This window comes from Penaeus japonicus, unplaced genomic scaffold (assembly GCF_977035675.1).
Source record: "Penaeus japonicus unplaced genomic scaffold, GWHDUDI00000001_assembly GWHDUDI00000036, whole genome shotgun sequence".
NCBI lineage: Eukaryota > Metazoa > Arthropoda > Malacostraca > Decapoda > Penaeidae > Penaeus > Penaeus japonicus.
Genome location: NW_028234438.1, coordinates 7,199,844 through 7,217,343, shown reverse-complemented (window position 1 = coordinate 7,217,343; position 17,500 = coordinate 7,199,844). Strand labels below are relative to the sequence as shown.

General features: G+C 48.9%; 1 protein-coding gene across 15 annotated transcripts in view; it reads left to right on the top strand.

Moving 5' to 3' along the window:
• didum (dilute class unconventional myosin) overlaps window positions 1-17,500 on the top strand; it is a 198,446-nt gene that overhangs the window by 170,417 nt on the left and 10,529 nt on the right. The window lies entirely within an intron of this gene.

Here is a 17,500-nt window from a genome sequence, read left to right as displayed (position 1 = left end):
TCTCTCTCTCTCTCACACACACACACACACACACTCACACTCACACTCACACTCACACTCACACACACACACACACACACACACACACACACACACACACACACACACACACATATATATATATATATACTTCCCCTTCGCCTTTTCGATTTTCATCTTTGCTTACCCTCACTCTCCCTATCCCCCTTCTGACGTCATTACAAGCCTTACGTAAAGGATAGCGTAGGTTGTTATAAAACTTAACCAATCACTTTTTTTCTTCTTTTTTTATTTTATTTTTTATTTTTAGGGGGGCTTTCGTTTGCTGTTCTTTGCCATTCTCTTTTATTGAAACTTTTTTTCTTCTTTACAGTTCTTTGAAAGGGAACTTGGTGTTGACCTATGTTTGTTTCTATTGTATTTGTTGTGGTTGTTCCTTATTTTCAAAATTTTCTGTCAAGAGATCGGTTTTTATTGAAGAGTTCTGTTTTTGTCGCTGTATTTGTCTTGTCTGTCAATGTATTTGTCCGTTTGTCTGTGTGTTTGTCTTTATCTGTTTATTTCTCCATTTGTCTGAGTGTTTGTCTGTCTGTATGTAATTGTTGGCAGCAGCAAGGCCACGGAGGGTGCCGGACAGTCTGGCCGGTTTGCGTCATGCTGTTAAATTAAATTTGAAGTGTCAACTATTGCGAGTGCAACGTATATCAATTCGGACGAAGAAAATGGAAGGAGGAAGGAGAGAGGAAGGGGGAGAGGGTGGAAGGAAGAGGGAGAGAGGAAGGGAAGAGGGAGGAAGGAGAGAGGTAGGGGGAGAAGGTGGATGGAAGAAGGAAGGGGGAGATGTAAAGGAGAGAGGAAGGGGAAGAGGGTGGAAAGAGGAAGGAGAGAAGTAGAGGGATAAGGTGGAAGGAAGAAGGAAGAGGGAGAGGATGGAAGGAGAGAGGAATGGGAAGAGGGTGTAAGTAGGTAGGGGGAGAAGGTGGAAAGAAGGAGGAAGGGGGAGAGGATGGAAGGAGAGAGGAATGGGAAGAGGGTGTAAGTAGGTAGGGGGAGAAGGTGGAAAGAAGGAGGAAGGGGGAGAGGATGGAAGGAGAAAGAAGGAGGAAGGGGGAGAGGATGGAAGGAGAGAGGAATGGAAAGAGGGTGTAAGTAGGTAGGGGGAGAAGTCGGAAGGAAGGAGGAAGGGAGAGGATGGAAGGAGAAAGGAAGGGGAAGAGGGTAGGAAGGAGGTAGGGGGAGAAGTCGGAAGGAAGGAGGAAGGAAGAGGATGGAAGGAGAAAGGAAGGGGAAGAGGGAGGAAGGAGGTAGGGGGAGAAGTCGGAAGGAAGGAGGAAGGGAGAGGATGGAAGGAAGGAGGAAAGGGGAGAGAATGGAAGGAAGGAGGGAAGGGGGAGAGGATGGAAGGAGAAAGGAATGGGAAGAGGAAGGAAGTAGGGGGAGTAGTCGGAGGGAAGGAGGAAGGGAGAGGATGGAAGGAGAAAGGAAGGGGAAGAGGGAGGAAGGAGGTAGGGGGAGAAGTCGGAAGGAAGGAGGAAGGGAGAGGATGGAAGGAGAAAGGAAGGGGAAGAGGGAGGAAGGAGGTAGGGGGAGAAGTCGGAAGGAAGGAGGAAGGGAGAGGATGGAAGGAGAAAGGAAGGGGAAGAGGAAGGAAGTAGGGGGAGAAGTCGGAGGGAAGGAGGAAGGGAGAGGATGGAAGGAGAAAGGAAGGGGAAGAGGGAGGAAGGAGGTAGGGGGAGAAGTCGGAAGGAAGGAGGAAGGGAGAGGATGGAAGGAGAAAGGAAGGGGAAGAGGAAGGAAGTAGGGGGAGAAGTCGGAGGGAAGGAGGAAGGGAGAGGATGGAAGGAGAAAGGAAGGGGAAGAGGGAGGAAGGAGGTAGGGGGAGAAGTCGGAAGGAAGGAGGAAGGGAGAGGATGGAAGGAGGGAGGGAGGGGAAGGGGGAGGAAGGAGGGAGGGGGAGAAGTCGGAAGGAAGGAGGAAGGGAGAGGATGGAAGGAGAAAGGAAGGGGAAGAGGAAGGAAGTAGGGGGAGAAGTCGGAGGGAAGGAGGAAGGGAGAGGATGGAAGGAGGGAGAAAGGGAGGGGGGGAGGAAGGAGGTAGGGGGAGAAGTCGGAAGGAAGGAGGAAGGGAGAGGATGGAAGGAGAAAGGAAGGAAGAGGAGGAAGGAGGTAGGAAGGAAGGAGGAAGGGAGAGGATGGAAGGAAAAAGAAGAGGAAGGAAGTAGGGGGAGAGAATGGAAGGAGAGAGGAAGGGGAAGAGGGAGGAAGGAGGTAGGGGGAGAAGTCGGAAAGAAGGAGGAAGGAGAGGATGGAAGGAGAAAGGAAGGGGAAGAGCGGAGGAAGGGAGGAGGGGGAGAAGTCGGAAGGAAGGAGGAAGGGAGAGGATGGAAGGAGAAAGGAAGGGGAAGAGGGAGGAAGGAGGTAGGGGGAGAAGTCGGAAGGAAGGAGGAAGGGAGAGGATGGAAGGAGAAAGGAAGGGGAAGAGGAAGGAAGTAGGGGGAGAAGTCGGAGGGAAGGAGGAAGGGAGAGGATGGAAGGAAGGAGGAAAGGGGAGAGAATGGAAGGAGAGAGGGAGAGGAAGAGGGAGGAAGGAGGTGGGTGGAGAAAGTGGAAGGAAGGAGGAAGGGGAGATGATTGAAGGAGGAGAGGGTGGAAGGAATGAGGAAAGAGGAATGAAAGAGGGAAGGGCAAGAAGAGAGAGAAGAGAGTCAAAAGCCTTCTGTCATTATGCTTCCTCTCTCTCTCTCTCTCTCTCTCTCTCTCTCTCTCTCTCTCTCTCTCTCTCTCTCTCTCTCTCTCTCTCTCTCTCTCTCTCTCTCTATCTACGGTAAGCTGGTCTCCCTGCCCGTAGCAAATCGTTGCCTGTCTGTTGCTCTCTCTCTCTTTCTCTCTCTTTCTCTCTCTTTCTCTCTCTTTCTCTCTCTTCCTGTTTTTTCTCAACTTTCCGCCTTGCTTTAGCTCTTTTTGTATATTTGTGATGCATTCACTTCTTTTTCTTTGTTAATTCTTATTTTCCCTCGATTGACGATGTTGCATATGCTGTTATGAACTTTTTTGCATTGATATCTTCGATGATGTTAATTTTATTGTTTTAAGACTGTATTTATTTGGTACCTACTACTTGTATTTATTTTTATTGATCTTGTCACCGTCACTATTAAATCATGATAAACGGTCTTATCGTTATTATTGCTATTTTTGTTGTTGTTATCATGATTTTTTTTATTAATATCATTATCATTGATAGTAGTCATAGTAGTGGTAGCGTTGGTTGTTGCATTATCATCATTATCGTTACTAGCCGTATGTTGATGTCATTGCACTATTTATAATAGCGATAAATTATTGGAAAGTACAAATTATTGTTTACGACGGCACCCGGAAGGTCGTTTTGTCGTCGAACGGTGCAAGTCGTTGACTAATGACGACCTGCTTGCGTCGACGATATGGATGGACAGTTAGGGTCGGGGGGCAGTAAGTAGGCCTACCCTATTAGGAGATAAGGAAATCTGTATCGCTTAAGAAAGGAAGGAAGTCGGAGGCTGGGAGCTGGGGGATATTTCGGAAGGCTGACGACGGTCAATAGGAAATCTGGTTCGTCTGAAAGAGGGGAGGGGAGTGTGAGGTAGAAGGGGAAGGGGGGGTTTTCGTGAGTCTGTAATTTTTTCTTTCTTTCTTTCTATTTCTTTCTCTCTTTCTTTCTTTTGTTTTCATTATTTTGTGCTTGTCTGTGCTTTTGTTGATACCGGTAGGCCTCTGACGAACGCACACGCCATTACCGTTTTCGGCCTCAGCTGTGAGGAGACAGAGCACAAGATTCGCTCTCTCCCATACCGAATGGAGTAGTATGGAGCTCGATGATTCAGGAGTTTATTAAAGAAAGAGAGAGAAATGAGAAATCTGTTTCTTTCGTCTAATGTAGGATAGATGCGTAGATAAATTGTTGTATGTATATATATTTATTTTTTTATTTTTTGTGCTTTCTTACAGTGTGAAGGTCATGGGGATAGATGCATAGATAAATGCACTTGTTTTATCTTTTCCTTTTGCGTTCTTTCAGTGTGAAACCCACAGACATCCCGTGTTTGTGTATGCCTGTGCGGGCGATAATCCGCATGCATCCTGTGTGCGTGATGGGAAGGTGTACATCCTGTGCGCGATTCTCTCTCCCTCATTCTCCTTTTTTGTCTCTCTCTCTATCTCTCTCTCTCTCTCTCTCTCTCTCTCTCTCTCTCTCTCTCTCTCTCTCTCTCTCTCTCTCTCTCTCTCTCTCTCTCTCTCTCTCTCTCTCTCTCTCTCTCTCTCTCTCTCTCTCTCTCTCTCTTTAACTATCTCTTTCTCTTTATCCCTTTCTCTTTCTATTTATCTCTTTCTCATTATCTCTCCCTCCATCCCTCCCTCACCCCTTCCCTTTCCATTCTTCATTCCTCCCTTCCCAATTCCCCATATCCCCCCTCACCTCTCCTCATCTCCTGTCCGCGGATGGAAGTGCGGGTCATCTTAAAGGCGGGGTTTGCATGGTGGCTTGAGCAGGAAGAGAGAGAGAGAGAGAGAGAGAGAGAGAGAGAGAGAGAGAGAGAGAGAGAGAGAGAGAGAGAGAGAGAGAGAGAGAGAGAGAGAGAGAGAGAGCGACAAGACATGAGAGCTCAGTCGCCCTGCGAGAGGTCCCCATCGGAGCACACCTGCCCTGGCCCTTAATTGCGTTCATTGATTACGTCGCTCACCTGGCCCTAAGGCTGGTCCTTGTCCCAGGCACTCACTCACTTGGGAAGGGGGGGTGGGGGGGGGGTTAGGGCATAGGTGAGGGAGCAAGAGGAGGGAGGATTGGGTTGGTGTTGGGTTGGATGATTTGGGTTGAGGTTGTAGGTAGGTGATTGATTGAGAGAGAGAGAGAGAGAGAGAGAGGAAGAGAGAGAGAGGGGGGGGGGGAGCATGAGTAAAAAATGAGGAAAGATAACGAGAGAGAGGATACAGTGAGTTAAAAACATTTTTGTCTTTTCTTTACAAACTAAAAACTTCTGGCAATAGGCCGCGGACAGCAGAGTGCCAGAAGTGGAACAGAATGGCAGAGAGAGAGAGAGAGAGAGAGATAAAAAAAAGAGTTAGAACGAAGTTCGGGACAAAAGTAAACACGAAGTTGGGTCGTTTTGTCGACAGCTTTGTTTTGCTCCAGTGAAAACGACCTATCGGCGCGGAAATACCGGAGAATATTCACGAAGATGTATGTATTTCGAAAGAAGGGCAAGCGAGAGGAATATGATTGGGAGATAATAGCAAATGGCGATGATAATGGTAATCGTAGTAATAGGAATAGGTACTCGTAATGATGATGATAATGATAACCACAATGATAATAACAATAGTACGAATAAGACTACCGAGGAAAAGGGATTCTGATAAAGAAGTACCTACTACAATAACAACAACAACATCAAAAAGGCAAGGAAGATCCAGGAACAAACACACACACACACACACACACACACACACACACACACACACACATGCACACACACACACACACACACACATACACACACACACACACACACACGAAACAAAACAAAACACGAAAACAAACAAAACAAAATCATCCCACACTCGAAGACAGTTTTGGGGTGACACGGGTTCCTTGCCCTCTTGTTATAACTTGTTTTCCCATACAATTCCCGCGCGTGTCGTGACCCCGGGGTTGTGTGGTGTATGGAGGGGGGTTGGGGGTTGGGAGGGAGAGGGGGAGGAGAAGAGGTGGATGGAGAGGGGAGGGAAGGGGAGGGAAGGGGTGAGAGAGGGGGATCATAGGGAGGAGGGGAGGAAAGAAGAATAAGAGGAAGGGTGGGTGGGGAATAAAGATAGGGGAGAGAGACCGGGGTTAAAAGATGGACGAGGGAGTTGGGGTGGGAGGGAGGGAAGGAGGGAAGGTGGGAGGGAGTGAATGAATGAATTGAAGTGGAGGGAGAGGATGTAAAGGGAGCCCATGTTTTCCTTCTAGTTAACGGGAATGATATAACAACCTGCTTGTTATGACTACGTTACCGTCCCAAATATTGTCACTGGTAGAGCGTTGCTTTTGTGTGTTGGTGGGTGGGTGGGTGGTGGGGGGGGGGGCTTTATGGGAAGGCTTGTTATTATTTGTTTTCCTTTGCCATTGTTTGCAATTGTTATTTTTATGGATATCATTACTTCCAATATTTATGAACGCTTACTAACATCCCTATTGTATTATTTGTATCATTCTTATTGCTTGTTATGTTGCGTGCCCATTAGTATTATGTAAACCGCACGAACGGAATATGATTTGCCTTGTCAACATGATACTATTGTGTATGCCTCATTGATCGGAGTTGCATAAGGCATTGTGTATATTTCTCGCCTCTTTGTGCAATATCGAGCATTATCTTCCGGAAATGTAGGGCAGAGTGTAAATATGCGGCATTTTAGTGTGTGTATATGTGTAGTGACTATGCTATTGCTCCTATTGGCAACCTGAAACTACTGTGCTTGTATATACGCATCTGGAAAGCAGAGTGAGCGCCGGCGTTCAAACGGAGAGCGCCAAGGAGGAAAGATACTCACGTTCTCTCGTTCTTTCTCGTTCTTTCTTGCCGCGCCCAAGGTTTAGTAGATTCAGCAAGAGGCGCTCCAGCGCACGCAAGGACTTGGACTTTTGTGTCGCGGGGAGTGTGAACGTCACCTCCGTCACCGCCACGTCGCCCAGCGTGCTGCCGCCCACGCCCACGCCCTCCGTCTACACCATCTCCACAGCGGGCCCGTCTCTGGGGAAAACGCCCGCGGCCGCCCAGCTCCCCCAGCCACACGTGTCCCCCGCCGCGAGGGGCGTGTTCATCTTCCCTCCTGGTGAAGGCCAAGCGCCCGCACTCCCTGGAGGAGCGCCATTCTCGCGCCCTCCGACGTCGCCATTGTCCCCCTCCCCCTCCCCCTCCTCGCCCGCCGCCCCTCACGCCATGCCCGCTCCCAGCGACCAGCTCCCAGACTGTGCCCTCGACGCCCACAACAACAGCACAGCCGTCACGGGCAGGACCCGGAGGCGGGGCGACAGCAACGACCAGGACCACCTCAACGACGCCACCATGACGGCGACAACGACGAGCGCGCCGTGCATCGAGGCCCACAGGAATGCCATCAACGCGTCGTGCAATAACAACAACAACAACAACAATAGCAGTAGCAACAACAGCAGCATCAGACTGGACCCGGGGGAGGTGAACGCCAACGACCAGGGCTCGGGCACAGGCACGGGCGTAGGCGCAGACGCGGGCGTGGGCGCGGACACACGCACCTGCGCCACCACGGAGGCAGACGATGACAACAGAGCGCGCGGCAACAACAACAATAACTTGACCAATAACAACGCCAACAGCTGCGACCGCCGCAGGAAGACAGGCATTGTGTTCCCGATCAAGACGGGCGTTTTGCAGCCCAGGTGTAGAGGTAACTAGCGGCGTCGGGCCTCGCCTGCCCTCTCTGTACATGCTTCTCCCCGCTTCCTTTCCGTCTCTCCGGTTCGTTCTGTGTCATTGGTGTGTATTAATATATTTTTATGTATTTCGCTCATTCCTCTTTTCCTTTTTTCTCTCCTCGACCGCTTCCTACTCCTCCTTATTCTCCCCCTCCTCTCTGCCCTTGCAATTTTCTTCTTTTTTCCTTTTCTTCATCTTTTCCTCTCTCTCTCTCTCTCTCTCTCTCTCTCTCTCTCTCTCTCTCTCTCTCTCTCTCTCTCTCTCTCTCTCTCTCTCTCTCTCTCTCTCTCTCTCTCTCTCTCTCTCCCCCCCCCCCCCAGCTTGATATATAGCTTATTGACGTCGCTCATTGACGTGTCCGGCGGCGTTTCTTCCACAGGTACTCCGATATTTCCAGAGCCTCGTCCCTGCGTTTCCATCGGGATGATCGCCCCCTTAGAAATGGACTCAATAACGCGCCTTTTTTCTCTCTCTCTCTCTCTCTTTCTCTCTCTTTGCGGTCGTCTTCTCCTGTTGTCTTTCGCGTGTCGTCCCGCGTCATCGTCGTGCACCTTATCTTCTGTAATGAGGGTTATTCTCGTCTCGTCAGTGCGTTTCCCCCGTGGGTGATTATGGGAGAGACTCTTTCTTTCTCTCCATCTCTCCTCCTCACTCCTCCCCTCCCCTCCCCTCCCCTCCCCTCCCCTCCCCTCTCATCCCCTATCCTCCTCTATCCTCTCTTCTTCTCTGCCTATCCCTCATTACCTCTATCTCCCCCATACACACATACATGCCCTTTCTTCTCCTTTCCTCCCTCACTTTGTATCTATCTTTCATTTACTCCTTCCTTCCTACCAATCCCGACTCTGTCTTCTTCCCCTCTTCCCTCTCCCTTCTCTCCCTTTTCCTTCCTTCTCCTCTTCTCTCCCTTATCTCCCCTTTCCTTCCTCTCCCTTCTCTCCCCTTTCCTTCCCTCTCCTCTTCTCTCCCTTATCTCCCCTTTCCTTCCTCTCCCTTCTCTCCCCTTTCCTTCCCTCTCCTCTTCTCTCCCTTATCTCCCCTTTCCTTCCCCACCTCCCCTCCCCTCCCCTCCCCTCCCCTCCCCTTTCTGCCTTGTTCAATTGCCCTCCTCCTCTTCTCCAGGTGCTTCTTAATGCCTTGTTCTCTTTCTGAGATGTCATGGGGTCGATTATCTGCTGGGCGGTGTGTGTGTGTGTGTGTGATTGTCACGTGTGTGTACGTGCTTGTGTATGTGTGTGTGTGTGTGTGTGTGTGTGTGTGTGTGTGTGTGTGTATGTGTATGTGTCCCTCTACCTCCCTTCATTCTTTCCCTTCTCTCTCCCTCCCCTCCCCTCCCTCTCCCTCCCCACCCCTCCCCTCTCTCTCCCTCCCTTCTTCCTTTCCACCTTCCCTCCCTCCCTCTCTCCCCCTCCCTTCTTCCCTTCCACCCACCCTCCCTTCTTCCCTTCCACCCACCCTCCCTTCTTCCCTTTCACCCACCCTCCCTCCCTTCCCATCCACCCACCCTCTCTCCTTCCCTCCCCTCTCTCCCCTCTCTCCCCCTCCCTTCTACCCTTCCATCTACCCTCCCTCCCTCTCTCCCTCCCTCCCTCCCAGCAGCTCTCCCGGCACGCGATCCCAGCACCAGCCATCTTGATTCGGAGGGCCTAGATCCCCCCTTCACGTATGTTCGGGTCGCGGTCGGTGGCAGTTGGAGGTGGGCGGTGCGCTTAGTTTTAGCTTTTGAGAGTCAGCTTCGGCTGATGCTGGTGGAGATCGGGGGGAGGAGGGGGGGGCGGATGGTGTTTTTTTTTCCTTCTTCTTCTTCTTTTTCTTTTTCTGAGGGGGGGGGGTATTAAAGGAGTATGTAGATACAACATGGGTGTATGATATGTATATAGATTATATTGGTCAGACTATCTATAGATTATATATATGTGTGTGTGTATTTGTCTATGCGTGTGTATGTGTATATAAATATGTACAAATACATTGGCACACACATCTGCATGCTTACACGTGAGCTTATTTAATAACTTGCCAGACATTTTCCGCAGTAAGCAAGGAGATTGTTTTTCTTTTCTTATTTCGCAGAGGGGACGTGAGAAAGGGGAGGTGGGTAGGGGGGAAGGGAGGGGGGAATTTACGATGCCGTCGCAGCCACGCGCGCAAGATACGTTCCCTCCGCGGCATTGCACCTTTATTGGGGGATTCCCGGAAGCTGTGCAAGGGAGGGTGGGGGTGGGGGAGGGGGAGGGGGAGGGATGGCTTATTTGAGATGTTTATTTGGACACTTTTCGAAGCGAGGCGGCGACCTCTCCCCTCCCGCTCAGTTCCGCCTTCCTCCCTCTCTCCCCCCGCATCCTCCTCCATTACCTCCTCTTCCTCATTCCCCTCCCCCCCTCTTCCACCTCCTCCTCCTCCTCCTCCCCCCCCCCTGTATTTCCCGTCTGATTGGAGATGTTCTTGGTCTTTAAAGATGGGTTGAAAAAGGTCAGAGCGAGAAAGTGTTCACAGCCAACTTTCGCCTGTGTCTCTGTTGTAAGAGAGGGAAGGATGGGGGGAGGGAGGGAAGAGGAGGGTTGGGGAGGGGGCGAGGGAGGGAAGAGGAGGGTTGGGAGGGGGGCGAGGGAGGGAAGAGGAGGGTCGAGGGGGGGAAGAGGTGGGTTGGGGAGGTGAGGGGAGGGGGCGAGGGAGGGAAGAGGAGGGTTGGGGAGGGGGCGAGGGAGGGAAGAGGAGGGTTGGGGAGGGGGCGAGGGAGGGAAGAGGAGGGTCGAGGGGGGGAAGAGGAGGGTCGAGGGGGGGAAGAGGTGGGTTGGGGAGGTGAGGGGAGGCGGCGAGGGAGGGAAGAGGAGGGTTGGGGAGGGGGCGAGGGAGGGAAAAGGAGGGTTGGGGAGGGGGCGAGGGAGGGAAGAGGAGGGTCGAGGGGGGGAAGAGGTGGGTTGGGGAGGTGAGGGGAAGGAGAAGAGGAAGGGAAGGGAGGAGATGGGAAGAAAAGGAAAGGAAGAAGGGAGAAAAAGAATAGAAAACTATACATAAAACATAAAACGACAGAAGAGGCGGGATGAGAAGCGGGGATCGAGAAAAATAAAGGAAAGAAAGGAAGGAGAAAGAAAAGACGGAAGGTGAGAGGAGAAAGGGAAGGGAGGGGAAAGAAAAGACGGAAGGAGAAAGGGAGAAACGAAGAAGTATAGAGAAATGTATACTTTGACATGTTGTCCCATATCCTTTGTGTCCTTTCGCTTTCGCACAAAAAGGAATAGGAGCCACAGGCACACGGGTGAAGGAGCCACACTTGACGCCGGTCTGCAAGAGAGACTTTCCTTATTGACAAACCTTCTTGTGGCTTTTCTCTCTCTCTCTCTCTCTCTCTCTCTCTCTCTCTCTCTCTCTCTCTCTCTCTCTCTCTCTCTCTCTCTCTCTCTCTCTCTGTGACTCACACTCACTCACTCATTATGATGATGATGATGATGCTTATTATTGTCATTGTTGTTGTTATTTTTTCATTATTATTATTAATAGTTATTATTATTAACGCTGATATTATTGTTAGTAGTAGTAGAAGTATTATCATTATCATTATCATTATCATTATCATTATCATTATTGGAGAGAGAGAAAGAGCGAGAGCGAACGAAAGGGAAAGAGCGACAAAGAATCCATGCGCCAGTTTGCTTGTTTACTCGCGTGCGTGGTCGAGGGCAGCCGAGCCGAGCCGAGCCGAGCAGATGTAAGGGCATGTACACCTTCCTCGGCGAGCGGAAGTTGGGGTCACGGGCGCTGGGAAGGTAGCGGGACCCCAGTGGCCGTTCCCACATATCCCCGCCACCTTCCCGTCCCTCATCCTTCCCATGCCACCTCCACTCCTTCCCGTACCGCGCCCCTCTTCCTTCCCTCCCCAACCCCTTTTCTGAGGCCCTGGGCGTTTTAACCCCGCCCACGCCACCCACGGGAGGCTCATACTTTGACGCCAGCTTTGTGGCTCATCTTTCCAGTCTTTTTGTTTTATGCTGTTTTTTTTTCTCATCTTTATCACTTTCTCTCTCAATCACTCCTCTCTCTTCTCCCCTTCCTCCTGCTCCTCCTCCTCCTCCTCCTCTTCACCCCCTTCCCCCTCCCCCTCCCTCCTCTTCTGCTTGCCTCTCCTCTTCCTTTTGAAAACATCATGTTATTTTATTTTCGGTTTTGTTTTGTTTTTTGTGTATGTCGGTGTTTTATTTTTTTTAGATGTAGTTGTTTGTTCTTCTCTTACAGTTTTTCCTTTTCATCCTCCTCCCTCTCGTTACTCCCCCCCCTTCTCCTCCTCCTCCTCCTCCTCCTCCTACCAATCTTCTTCCTCTTCTCCCCCTCCCCCCTGCTCGAAGGCGGCCTGATCCCTCGGCCAGGCGTGTGGCAGGCGCGTCCTCGCCTTGTATTGTGCTCCTTCCGCTCGCTGCTGGTCAGAAGGAGCGAGGAGCGAGGAGCAAGGAGCGCGGGCCGAAATCAAGGCTTTTGGAAGGCGCTCCTCCTCTCGGCTCGCTGAAATCACTTTTGGGAGATTTGCTTTTCTTTTTCTTTTTACTGTTTTCATTTTTTTCTTTTTTTTCCTTTATACTGTTTTCGTTTTTTTTTTTTTTTTTTTTTTTTTTACTTTTTTTTAAAGTTCGTTCTTTCTCACTCTCACTCTCTCTCTCTTTCCCTATTTCTCTCTCTCCTTCTCTCTCTCTCTCTATATATATATATATATATATATATATATATCTTTCTCTCTCTCTCTCTCACTCACTCTTGCTCTCTCTGTCTCTCTCTGTCTGTCTTCCTTTCCCGCCCTCTTATTCCCTTTTCCCTCTCTCTCTTTTCTCCCTCTCCTTTCCCTCCGTTCTCCCATCCTCCTTCGCTCTTCCTCTTTTTTCCAGTCCAACACAATCCAAATCTATATTTTTCCTCCATTCCACATTATCTTTTCAATTCTCCCCCCCCCCTCTCTCTCTCTCTCTCTCTCTCTCTCTCTCTCTCTCTCTCTCTCTCTCTCTCTCTCTCTCTCTCTCTCTCTCTCTCTCCTTCTCTCTCCCCTCTCCCCTCTCCCTTTCCCTCTCCCTCTCCCTCTCACTTTCCCCCTTCCTTTTCCTCTCCCTCTCCCTCTCTCACTCACCTCCCTCTCCGTTTTCTACTCTCCGTCAATAAGGGAATGCCGTGTAAAACCTCTGAATTGGAATCTTGGAATTCTGGAATCTGCGGCGGCGCTGGAGGCTTCAGTGGGAATATTGACTCGCTTTTTCTCTCCCGTTGTGCACTGCTCGGATTTTTTTCTTCTTTTTTTCCTTTACTTTATTTTTGTTATTGTTGTAACTTATTGTTATTGTAATTGTTATTGTTTTTATTGTTGTTATTAGTTTTATTGTTGATGATGTTGTTTTAATAATGATATTACAATTATTGTTGCTATTATTTATACTGTTATTATGATATATTGATTAGGTGAGGGGGATTTTTATTCGTTCGATATTCTGTTGATATTATTTTCATTATCTTTTTTTTCTACATCGATTCTCACCATCCCCACCACCATCAGCAGAAGAAAAAAATAACATATTCCGAAATTCCTTCCGAAGACGGGTCTCGAATTCTCTTGGAGATCAAAGAGGGAAAAATCTGGTTCCTTTCCGCCTCCTCTCTCGGACGGAAGATTGATTCATGGGCGGTGACAGCGCCGGAGCAAATGTTTTCTTTTTTAGGAAATCGGTGCTTGTACAAACGCATCCTTTTTCTTTTTTTCTATTTTTTTCTTGTTTCTTTTGGCTCTCTTTTTTTTCTCGTTTTTATTTCTTCTTATTCAGATTCTTGCCCTACTGCTCCGTCTAGTTGTTTTTTCTTCTCCTTTTTCTTCTTCTTCATCTTCTCCTCCCATTCTTCCTCCTCCTCCTCCTCCTCTTCCTCCTCCTCCTCCTCTTCCTCCTCCTCTTCCTCCTTCTCATCCTCCTTCTCCTCTTCCTTCTCCTCCCCCTCCTCTTCCTCCTCAACCCCTTTCTCCCCTCCCCTTCCTCCTCCTCCTCCCCTTTCTCCCCTCCTCCTTTTCCTCTTCCTCCTCCTCCTCCTCCTCCTCCTCCTCCTCCTCCTCCTCCTCTTCTCTCCCCATTCCTCCTCCTATCCTCCTCCTCCACTTCCTCCTCCTTCTCCCCCTTCTCCCCTCCTCGTCCCCCTCCCCCTCTTCCCTTCTCCTTCTCCCCTCCTCCCTCCCTTCCTCCTTCCCCCCTCCTCCTCCCTCCCTTCCTCCTCCCCCCTTCTCCTCCCCTTCCTCTTCCCCCTCCCCACTTCTCTCCCTTTCCCTCCTCCTCCTCTCCCCCCTCCCCCTTCTCCCCCCCTCCCCCCCTTTCCTTCTCCTTTTCCTCCTCCCCTCCTGCTCCTGCTCCTCCTCCCCTCCTGCTCCTGCTCCTCCTCCTCCTCCCCTCCTGCTCCTCCTCCACCCCTTCTCCCTCTTCCTTTCCTTAGTCTCCTTCTCCCTCTTCTACTCCTCCTCTTGCGAAGGATTCATGCTGAACAAATTGAAAACAAAACAACGAATAAACCGAGGGCGTTTCCCTATATTTATTCCTCCCCCTGTTGCTACCCCCCTTCCCCTGTTGCTACCCCCCTCCCCCTGGGAATTATTGCAACCACCCTTTCATCGGGAAAAGCAGTACCACCTCTTTGCGCAACTCGTAATAGAGTGCATTCTTTCTCAACTACTTGTCTTTTAGCCGGTCAGGTGGGTTTCCAGGTAATTGCAATGTTGCAGGGAAAATAGAAAAGGAGAGAGGGAGAGAGGTACAGGGACAGGGAGAGGAAGAGAAAGGGGGGGCGGAGAGAGAGAGAGGGGAGTGTAGAGAAGAGGGAGGAGAGAGAGAGAGAGAGACAAAGGGGGGGTTGGGGAGAGAGAGAGGGGGGGTTGGGGAGAGAGAGAGAGGGGGAGAAGAGAGAGAGAAGAGAGCGAGAAAAAGAGAAAGAGACACAGGGAGTAATGGATGGATGGTTGGGTTGGTGGGTTGGTGGATGAATGGTTGGATGAATGGACGAGAGAGAAGAGGAGAGAAAGAGGGGGAGGGGGAGGGAGGGAGGGAGGGATGGGAGGGTGTGCGAGCAAGAGTGAACAAGAGAAACAGCAATCAAGAACAGACATTCAGACAAACAGACTATGTAACGAGCCGGGCCGAGCGGGGCGCCGAGGGAGGAAATGGAGTAAGGCGATCTCCATTTTGGAAGATGATTTGCGCATGCGCTTGCACGCGGGGGGGGGGGGGGGCTGCTTCTGCTTGTCGCGATACCCGGGATGAGGTTCTCTTCCGCGTCTCTCTCTCTCACTTACTCTCACTCTTATTCACTCTCTCTCTCTCTCTCTCTCTCTCTCTCTCTCTCTCTTTCCTCTCTCTCTCTCTCTCTCTCTCTCTCTCTCTCTCTCTCTCTCTCTCTCTCTCTCTCTCTCTCTCTCTCTCTCTCTCTCTCTCTCCTCTCCCTCTCTTTCGTTTTCTATTTCTCTTTCTCACTCCCTCTCTCTCTCTCTCTCTCTCTCTCTCTCTCTCTCTCTCTCTCTCTCTCTCTCTCTCTCTCTCTCTCTCTCTCTCTCTCTTTCTCTCACTCCCTCCCTCTCTCCCCTTATCTCTCCCTCCCTCCCTTCCGTCTTCCTTCTCTCTCACTCTCCCTCCCTTCCTCCCTCCCTCCCTCCCTCCCTCCCTCCCTCCCTCCCTCCCTTCCTTCCGTCTTCCTTCTTTCTCTCTCTCACTCTCTCCTCATGCACGTATCTCATCTAAACTTTTGATATAGCATCTGGTGCAAATTGGCAGCCCGGAGTCTGTATCCCCCTTCTCATCCAGGGGGGGACGGAGAAGGGAGAAGGGAGAGGTCGAATGATGAGCCAAGAGATAAGGAGAGGTGGGAGAGAAAGAAAGTGGGAGGTAGAGATAGAGAAAAGGATTGAGAAAGCGAAAGATATATAGAGAGAGAAAAAAAGGATATTCTCTCTTTTTCGATTCATTGTTTTTTCCTTTTCTGTTATTCTTTCGACAAATCAATCTCTCTCCTCTCCTTCCTCTCTATCTTTTCTCTCTCTCTCTCTCTCGCCGTTGGAAATAAGTGAGCATTGTAAAGGAAATTGGCTGCTATGTCGTAAACTTTATATTTGAATTTCTCTCGATTTTTCCCTCTTTTGTTGTAGGATTAAACTTTCATCCCGTTTTTTTTTCTTTCTTTCTTTTTTTAAATGTCTCTCTCCTCCTTGCTGTTTTAGATTTGATATTTTGTCTGCTGTTTCTTTTTGTGTAGCGATGTTTAGAAGGAAATGAATTCCTGGCGTGGAATGGATCACTAGGAACTTGGCTTAATCCTAGGCCGCAGAGGAAAGACGCTTTTTTCATTATTCATTCCAGGGGCGAGGAATGTGGCAGAACGAATCGGTGTAATAAGGGAGGGGAAATATGCAGAGTGGAAAGGGAATTGGATTCTCGCTGGACAAGACACACACGCCCATGGACGGACGTGGTTGCCTTACTTCCTCCCTTTTCTTTCGCTCTCGTTCTCTCGCTCTTTCTCTGTTTGTATGTGTATGTATTGATATATGTATATATATATATATATATATATATATATATATATATATATATATATATATATATATATATATATATATATGTTGATGTTTTTTATGTTTATTTCTCTCGCTCTCTCCTTTCTCCTCTCTTTCCGCCTTTCTCTCCTCTCTCTTCACTCTCTCTCTCTCTCTCTTCTTTCTCTTTTTCCTTTTCTTTCTCTCTCTCTCTTTTTCATCATCACCCCTTCCTCTACCCACCTCAAAGCCAGTGAAAGAAAAGCCTATTCCTGGAGGGAGGTCCTTGACTCGGTTGCAGGATCAGCGCTCGCCACTCAGCAATTGCATCTGTTGCTTGCGTTGCACTGGAGAGAGGAGGGGAAGAGGAGGGGAAGAGGAGGGCCTTTTCGGCGAGACGCGAAGACCCAGGCATCGAATAGCGCGGGTATGGGTGGGGGTGGGGGTGGGGTGGCAAGGGGTTAGTGGGGCAGAGGTGGGGGTTGGGGCTGAAAGGGAGACATTGATTTATTGGGGATTGGGTTGACTCCCCTTCGCCAAGCCTTGGGTTTAATGCTTGCTTTGAGTCGAAGGAATTGTTTTATGTTGAGACGCAAACCCATGCGTTGCAGTGACTAAGTATCTTTTTTATGCCTTTATTTTACAGTGTTTTATTTACATGAAAAGTGTTTGCTGTTGATTGGTTTGAAGTTTGTTGTTCTTTGTTTTATAAGTGTTTTCTTATTTTATCTTTTGGGATTTTTTTTTTATAAAATGTTACCTTTGGGGGGGGGGGTGTTCGTGTTTTTGTTTGTATGGATATATGTGTGTAATGTTTCGATTAATTGTTTTTTTCTGGTGTTGGAACTGATCATGTTTTGTGTTGACATGATATATGTTGTATGGATTATTAAGTGTTTTTGTTTTGTTTTTTAACCTTTCTCTTTCAACATTTTTCTAACTCTTTTATAAAGATACCGTAGTACAATGTTGACCAAAAGTAACAATGGTTTTATTTTTTACTAGTTTTATTTATTTTTATTTATTTATTTATTTATTTTTGCATTACAATATTGAATCTGTGAAAACGTACTATCAAAGATTAACGAAGACTTTGAGGATTATAAATGAGCACGACACTTGACTACGGGGACGTGTGTCGTTCTCATGCGTACGGCAGTGTCGGGGTGGCACTTGTCACTCTTGGCCATCCGTGTGCGATATGTTGGGGTCACCAACATATCGAATCCAGAGGTCATGACTAAGAAAACAAAGTGACTAAGAAAAAAAAAAAAATCAAGCATGATTTCGCCTTTCTAATTCGTATTGCACTACGGAAGGATTTACTTTTTTCGACTGATATATATATATTGCATCATTTAACATTCAGGTTGCAACCTCTCTTTGCACCTTACATCAAGACTTAACATAGGTTTTATTAACACTTCCCTTTTTCAGATGTTTATTGAGTCTTTCCTTACTAATAGCTCGATTAATATAGTGTGTTGGTGTTGCACACGGTTAATGTATGT